Source organism: Alnus glutinosa, chromosome 11 (genome assembly GCF_958979055.1).
Source record: "Alnus glutinosa chromosome 11, dhAlnGlut1.1, whole genome shotgun sequence".
Taxonomy (NCBI): domain Eukaryota; kingdom Viridiplantae; phylum Streptophyta; class Magnoliopsida; order Fagales; family Betulaceae; genus Alnus; species Alnus glutinosa.
In genome coordinates, this window is record NC_084896.1 from 5699295 (window position 1) to 5708488 (window position 9194).

Consider the following 9194-nt stretch of genomic DNA (forward strand, 5'->3'; position numbering starts at 1 on the left):
TCCCCTTCTTATGTTCTTCGCTGGATTTGTGCCCCCCTGATACTACTGCTGCATCCTTCACTCTGTATCTGAACCCCACCATGATGAAGAAAAAAAAAATTCCAAAGGTAAGCAATACAAACCATGTAAGCATCAACAACAACAGTAAAACGATTGGCTAGTAAACTCACACTGGCTGGGGGTGGAGTAGGCAACTCAACCTCTGTTGCTGGCTGCCTATGATTTGATGCCAACTAATTCTTCCTTGGACAAGTTCTGCTATTGTGACCCAACATTTTGCAATAACCTCATTTACCCCTCAATCCAAACTTCCTCATCCTATGAGGATTCTTGGGATCTCTTAACTCATCAGGAGCTCTTATCCTAGCCTTTCGAGGTCTGCCTGGGGTCACTCGTAATCTAGGCGATTCCAAAACATTGTGGTGGGTCCGAATCGACTATTCCTCACTAGGAATTGGATATATAATGGGAGCATACGCCTTCTTGTACATCTCAATGCTATAGCAGTGATCCACATAATCCTCCGGTTTGTGTCCATGGAAGGTAATTGCAGAATGTGCATGAGCACATGGGATCCTAGTCATCTCCCACTTCCTGCACCCACATGTCCTCTTCCTTAAATCCATAACATACGTTCTACGCACTAAAAAAAAAAGGGCTTTTTGAGCCATTTCTGTTAGAGCCGTTTTAATAAAAAGGGCTCTAATTAGAGCCGTTTTTGTAGAAACGGCTCGAAAGCCGTTTTAGTAAAAAGGGCTCTAATTTGAGCTGTTTTTGTAAAAACGACTCAAATTAATTGAGTCGTTTTAACAAAAGCGGCTATAATTAGAGCCTTTTTTTTTTAAAAAAAAAAAAAAGGGTAAAAGAATGGTGCATGTGATGGATCTATGTGATCGATCGTGGTATGATCATGTGTGATCAATCGCGGTACGATCTAAGTGATCGATTGTGGTACGATCTATGTGATGGAACGTGGTACAATCTATGTGATCGATCGTGGTACGATCATGTGATCGATCTTGGTACGATCATGTGATCGATCTTGGTACGATCATGTGGTCGATCGTGGTACGATCTAAGTGATCAGTCGTAGTACAATCTATGTGATCGATCGTGGTACGATCTATGTGATGGAACGTGGTACGATCTATGTGATCGATCGTGGTACGATCATGTGATGGATCGTGGTACAATCTATGTGATCGGTCGTGGTACAATCATGTGTGATCAATCATGGTACGATCTAAGTGATCGGTCGTGGTACAATCTAAGTGATCGGTCGTGGTACGATCTATGTGATCGATCGTTGTACGATCATGTGATGGATCGTGGTACGATCTATGTGATCGGTCGTGGCACGATCTATGTGATCGATCGTGGCACGATCTTTGTGATCAATCGTGACATGATCTATATATCCCCCTTAAACTATCATTTAATTGTCAATGTCCCCCCAAACTACCAATTATGTCAATGCCCCCTTCAAACTACCAAAAAATGTTAATGTTCCCCCTAATGACAAAAATATCATTCATAAAATTATTAAAATTAAAAAAATATATATAAAATAACAAAAAATTCTAGAAAAAAAAAACTGGTTTTAATTTTTTTTCATTTTTTTATTTATTTATTTATAATTTTCCATTTTTTTTTTAACAAAAATTTGTTTTTCTTTAATTTTTTTAATTTATTTTTTAAAAATATTTGGAGTCGTTTTGGCGGGGCCAAAAATTTCATGTCCCGCGCTCGCATAGACAAAAAGCAATTCAAGTTTTGAATTTTACTTTATTTTGTCTTTTCACACACCCATAAAATATCCCTTCACTCTCTCTATGATCTGTCACTCTCATCTCTCCATATTTTCCTTTCTCCCTTTCTCCCTTTATTTTTTCTTCTTCTTCTTCTTCTTCTTCTTCCTTCTTCCTTCCCCCCCCCCCCTCTCCCTCTCTCTCTCTCTCTCTCTCCGACCACCGTGTCTCCAAAGACCCATGACACCTAGCCAGATGCCAATTTTCGGCGATTATGAGCGATTTTCGGCAACTGGACAAGGGGTCAACGACGACAGAATTAGGGGAGGCTTCCGGTGAAATTTTCGGCGGCCTAAGACACGATTTTCGGTTGATTTTTGTAAAATATGTTGCTTTATTTGTGATCTCCCAGTTCATATTTGATCTCTATTTCTCCTTCTTTTTTTTCATTGATTTTTTTTTTTTTCAATTGTTAGGCAGAAAGTCCTAAAACTTTTTTTCTCTTTTATGATTATGCAGATGCGAAGGGGTGTCCCAGTTGCAAAAAAAAATGTTACCAATGCAGGTTTGCTCGCACTATTCTTGGTATTAACTAGATGCTTCTCTGTTTTGGTGTTCTTGATGGACTGAGCCGTGAATGTGATTATGCTTTGATGGTTTTCTGGTGGTGTGGTGTTCTAGCAAGTTGTATATTGTGGTAATGTTAGTAATCTAATGGTCTTGATGCTGTGATAAATTTAGATGAGTAGTTGTGGGTTTGGTTTGTGACCTTTGTTGATGGGTATTCTGTAATACCCCGTATTTTAAATATGAATATAAATATTTATTTATTAAAGAGTTTTTATAGTTTTAGTCCAATAAAAATTTAAACGGACCTTAAACTTTGGAATAACGAAAATAGGGTCAAACAAACTCTGTTTTGGTCGATTCAAAAGTCAAAACGCTCATCTCAAAGTCCTCTAACTACCCTCAAAATTTCATAATTTTTAGACTTCGTTAAGGGTATGAAAACACCCACGCAAACAACTACCATCTGTTTTGGATGAAAATTGATATATTAGTGGGCCCATTTCTATTCCTTAAGAGCCCAGCCCAGTCCACACGTGAAGCTCAGCCCAGCCCACATCAATTTAGTCCTCTCTCACGTTTCAGCATATGGTTTCCCTTCAATTGATTTTTTTTTTACAAATATCTTATCTTCTTGAAGCTCAAACGTGTTGCCCAAGCTGTGTTTAACCAAACTTGCTGCTCAAGGGTGATTCTCGGCCATAGATCTAAACGTGCTGCCCAAGTATAAATTCCACCCTTTGATTCTTCTTGCTGCCCACGCTGATCCACTCCCAACCCTTGATCAATTCTACCCAAAATAATCCAAGCCATCCGTTTGTGCATAAAAGTAGAGCAGCCCATTAACGGACAGCACTCCTTCTTTTCCCTCTGCATTCTCTTCTCTTCTCTTCTTCCTCATTTTTTCTCTTTTCTGCAAGCTCTCCCTCTGTCGCTGAAATAAAAGAAAAAGAAAGAGAGAGCAGCCCTCCTCTTCTTCGCTTCTTTAGTTTTCTTCTCTTCTTTAGACTCTCTTTCTTTATTTCAGTCCAACAGAAAATAAAAGATTCCTCTTCCCTTCTTGTTCGGACAGCAGCCTCTAAAAGCAAAAGCAATAGCTCCTTCCTCTAATCTCTCACGGCACACACAGAAAAGAAGAGAGGAAGATATCTCTAGGATTTTCTTCTTCTTGTAAGCTCTCTCTTGCTTCTTTGTCTTCTTCTCTATGTGTTTATGTATGGAACCGGCTGTGTGAGTAAAGAAAAGAAAGTAAAAAGACAAGATTGGAAAAGGATAGAAGGGAGGAGAATTCTCTGGAAGTTCTCCCCTTCCTCTTTCGGTCAACAAGGTCAAAAAGTGATAAAAAGAAACAAGAGCAAAGAAAACAAAAAAAAAGGAAAAGAAGACACTAAAGAAAAGAGAGAGATATATAATAAAACAAAAAGAAACATGGAGAGAAAGGAATGACTCTCTCGGTCAACATATAATAAAAAAAAAAAAAAAAAAAAAGAAAAAAAAAGAAGCCTTTTCTACCTTTTACAAAATATACTTTTTGGCAAGTTTATTATTTAGCTTTGTTTATCTATTTCATGATTTTAAAAGTTATTAGTATTTTAAATGTTTATGGTTTTCTGAGTTTAAAAGTACTCTATTGTTTTTGTGTTTTATGTTGTTTTTAAATAGAGAATTTTAAGTGACGTATTTAAATAATAAATCACGCTGTTGTGATGTCCGAGTAAAAAATAAATATTTTTACAAAAGCGCTATTACGTCGCCCTAATATTTTAAAGTATTTTAGATGTTATTGATACTAATGCCGTTATTCTGTCCGAATTTTATAAGAATAAAATAAAGTTATTAATTTATTAGTTTGTTTTGATACATAAAACTCATTATTTATATTTGGAAAGCTATTATGTTTATCTGTTATAAAAATAATATATGTGTGTTTAATTAATCGATGAAAGAAAATTAATAATAAGGAGAGGATACCTTAGTTTAAGTGTTAGGTTTCAAATCTCAGAATATTTTTCTAAACTTATTTTTTTGCAACTTATTTAGGTAGAAGGTAACTAAAATATTGCTATGAAGATATCAGGTAAGGGAAACACTATCTCAAAACCCCGGCAAAGTTTTAATAAAACACTTTCAAAAGAAAAAGTCGGGAATTTTCTAAACTCTTTCAACTCTTTTAATATTACTTGTCTTTTTATATTACCATTATAAATATGCTATTGTTATATGATGTGATTGAAATCTCATGTGATCATACTTGGTTTATATTTGATACATGTACACCATATGAGTAAAGATGATGATATCATAGTATGTGTTACATGTGCACCATATGAGCAAAGGTTGATGATATCATAGTATATGTGTTATATGTGCACCATATGAGCAAAGGTTAATGATTTCATAGTACATGTTTTATATGCACACAGTTTTACCCCCGTGGTACCATGTCATAGACGATCCGGATCATATATGTGTTACGTGTTATGTGCTATGTGTTATGTGGGTAGCATGGCAACCACACGGAAGGACTAAAGTGTGGGCTACCGGCCGGGGAGGCCTTCACCTAGGGAAGTTTCCAACCCGGTACGGCTCTCCCCTATGACAACAGGATGGACTCATAGTCATCTTTCGAGACGAGCCAAACGTGCGCCGCTCATGGTTAATTAGCGGATATTAGACCAAGGGTGGTTAAAACTTACACGTAGCATAAATAATTCATGCACCATTTTACATTTGATATAATTGTATGTCAATTAACTGTTTCTTTACTTGCTAAATTATTTGAATTCTATTTAGAATTCCTGAAAAGAAAATTACACTATTATTGTTGTGTTTTCCTTACTGAGTTGTCGAACTCACCCCCTTCTTTCCCCAAATCTTTTCAGATGACACTGTAAACCGGAGTCTTTTCGTTATGGATGGCATAGACCCCACCCCTAAGAGCAATAGATCAATAAAGACCGGCCTAACTTTTGTATTGTGCATATTTATTTTGAATTTCTGAAAATATGATGTAATAATTAAAGAACTACTATATATGTATATATTCATATAATGAAATATAACCATGCGCTATTCCTGGGAAATTGTGTACATGTTTTAAATTACGGAGATGTTCTATAGCTCAAGTTCGCGTTCCCCTTATATCCCAAAACGGGGGCGTGACATATTCTGATTTGGGATTATTTTGAATTTTTGATTGGATGTATATGGTGTATTGGAAAGGGATTTTGATATTATTTTTTTAATTTCTTTTTATTTAGAGTCGTTTTAAAGTCCCTAAAACGACTCTAAAAAAATATTTTTTTTTTAAATAAATTTTTTATTCAGAGCCGTTTTAGGGGTCCTTAAAATGGCTCTAAAAAATATTTTTTTATAAAATTTTTTATTTAGAGTCGTTTTAGAGCCCCTAAAACGACTCTAAAAAATATTTTTTTTGATAAATTTTTTATTTATAGTCGTTTTAGGGTCCCTAAAACGGCTCTAAAGTAATTAATGATTTTTTTTTTAAAAAAAATTAGAGCCGTTTTAGGTTTATTAAAACGGCTCCAATTGTTTAGAGTCGTTTTGATCTAAAACGGCTCAAACCGGTTTGAGCCGTTTTTTCAAAACGACTCTAACTTATTTGAGCCGTTTTAAAAAGCGGCTCAAATTAGAGCCGTTTTAGTCCAAAACGGCTTAAACTAAGATTTTAATACGCTATATGTTGAGCCATTTTGAAAACGGCTAAAAAAAAAGGCACAAAATATTGTGAGCCGTTTTAAGGCCTTAAAACGGCTCCCAAAAAAAAGGCTCAAAAACCCATTTTTTTTGTAGTGACATCCCTGCTCTACTTCAAAGAGGTCATTACCAGCATAACAGGAAAGCCAGTTTGTTGCCTCTTCCCCAATCGCCTTAAGCTTGTCAACAATTCTAGGGCACAACTTGCCCTTCAAAGTTTTAATACCATCTCTTTTTACTTGGTACCTTCTTTGAAGTTGCTTCATAATCATCCCCAACATTGTCAAAATCGGCTTGTCACGAGCATTGAGGATATATAAGTTGAAACACTCAGAGATATTGTTGACAAGAAGGTCACACTTTGGATAGTCACTGAACCATGATCTTGACCATCTACTGGGGTCAATCTTCTCTAGATACTCGAAGGCCGCAAGATTCAACTTCTCTTCCGTGTGATGTCTGAACTCAATATCAGTGTAAGACGATGCTGCAGCCCACAATAATTCCTTCAGTGCCACCCCCCTAAATCCTTTATCCCGAAAATTGGCATATAGATGCCTTACACATATCCGGTGGTCTGCCGTAGGTATAACAGCATCAAAGCTTGGAATAAGACCCTACATCATTCCAATGTAAAATTATGTAAGTAATAAAATGTAAAATTATGTAAAATTATTTATAATTCTAAAAAAAAATAAAGTTATGTAAGTAATAAAGCTAACCTTCTGCCGATCAGAAATGAAAGTAGGCCTAACGTGCCTCGCATGGGACCTAAAGTCTGAAACTAGGCACTCCAAGAACCAAGTCCAGCTCTCTTTTATCTTAGCTTCCACAACGGCAATTGCAATAGGGTACATGTTGTTGTTGGCATATCTGTCAACTGTAGCTAGTAGTGTTCCCTTGTAGGGACCCTTCAGAAAGCATTCATCCAGGCCAATGACAGGCCTACAACCCTCCAGGAACCCTTGCTTCATGGCTGCAAGGGATATATAAAGTCTTTGGAACATAGGTTCTGAGTTAGGGGTAGGTCTCTCAACTTTCATTATAACACAGCTGCCCTTGTTTGTTTGCCTCAAAGTTTCACAGTAATCCCACAACCTGCCGTACTGTTCACCTAGATTACCAAAAATCTGCTTTCCTGCCCTTCTTCAACCCCTATACATTTGGCTCCTGGTCACTTCTACGTTCCATCTTCTCTTCACTTCATCTTGTATCACCTCAAGTGGCATGTCTGGTTAAATCTTAAAATTGTCAAACAACTTATCTGATATCTACCTAGAATTCACAATTGAGCTCTTGTATACACGAGTACAAGAGTGTTTAGGTCTTAAGGACCTTACTTCAAAAGACTGCTCATCACTCATCTGTCTACCATAGACTCTGTAGTCACAAGAGGGATCTCTACAAACTGCAACACATCTGACTCTTTCATTTTTTACGAATTGAATGTCTTTGCCTCTTTGTACATTGTACTGCTTAACAGCTGTAAACTAGAAAATTTCATCTTCAGCTTTAGGCTTGGATTGACAAGGTCCATCGCATGGAACTCCGAACCAAGATTAGATGAAATCTCACCAGAATCATCATCACTAATAGGTGGTGACAATAGGATGTCACTTCTACCCATTTCAGAATCATTGTCAACCACCTCAACATCTTTAAATGATTGCATGTCGTGGTCAAATGTAGATGGCCCACTTCTACCTTGAGATGTAGATGGCCCACTCCTACCCTCAACTCCAGCACCCTCAAACCCATCCCCATCCCCATCCCCATCCCTATCCTCATTCCCATTCCCATTCTCCCTATCACCCTCCACACACTCATAAGTTGAGGGGCTAGCCCTATTCACATCATAATTAACTTCAAAAACATCTTTATCATCGCTAATTTTATCATCCCACCATGGATCATTAAGAGCAACCCTACCTCAAACATCTTCCTCTTCATCATCTTCCCCACCTTCCCCATCCCCATCATCTTGGAAAGAAACAATATACAGTTCAACAACATTGTTCTCCACTTTTACCGACGACATATAATGCACATCATAATCCGAGGACACTAGATGCAAACCCACAACTAGATCTTTATTGGAGTCTCTAAAATAAACTAAGTCACCCGGATTGTACCCATATTGTTCCACAATAGACTCAAGCATAGAAAAAGTAAAACTATCCGAATCAATATTTTCGGGATGAATAACCATTTCACCCCCCGCCCCCCCTCGAATAGATGACTCCATATGCTCTGTCGAACCTACTCTCATAATTTATCTCAAACACCAATTTCATCCTACACATGCAAAAATATCACATTATCAATTGGACTAGGGGACCACTAGTATACAATTTTAATTTTACATTACATTACATTTACAACATAATTCATTAAACGAAAAATAAGCTATGAACCCACTGCCCTCAATATGCCCCCAGGGAATTAATATGTTATGCACCAAGAGAGAACATGGGACCACTATATTATGCAACCAACTATAAATGGTAAAATATTGAGGGTGCCTTAGTGTGAGGGGTTTTTATCTTCAAAGCATATGCTTTGGATGCTTGGACTACATCATTGGTTAGTTTTAGAATGCTTTGAATGTTTTGAGTTATTTCTTCCTTGGTTAGTTTATGATTGGACTGACTTTAACCTACTAGAATGTTTTATAAATTATGCATCCTTTTTTTTTTTTTGGCTTGTGTGTGCTGTGATTTATTTATTTGCGAAAAGGTGAAGGACTTATTTGATAAAATTTTTATTGAAGTGGGGGAAAATGACTAAGTTGTCTATGTATCTTCGTGCATATAGGTATGTCTGCCATGTACATATGGCATCCTATACAAAAGTAATTCTATTCTGTAGAAGGTTCGGGTAGGCTTGTATCCTTAACATGGCTGTCATCTTTAGATGGCCTTTGAATTGATTTTACTTTGACTCGAATCTATTAGGAACAGCCATGTGGTTATGTACCCTAAGCATTTTTTACCACTAGCTCTTGGGATAAATTTTAGAAGAATCTAATTTTGTTTCTTCTTCTGTGGCTTTGGGTATGTTACATAATGTGGTTGAAATGTAAAATTATTTTTCTCATTCTGATGTGTTCATGATACACTTTCTATGCTTTGGGTATTTTAAGTGTCTGCGAAGCATACATAA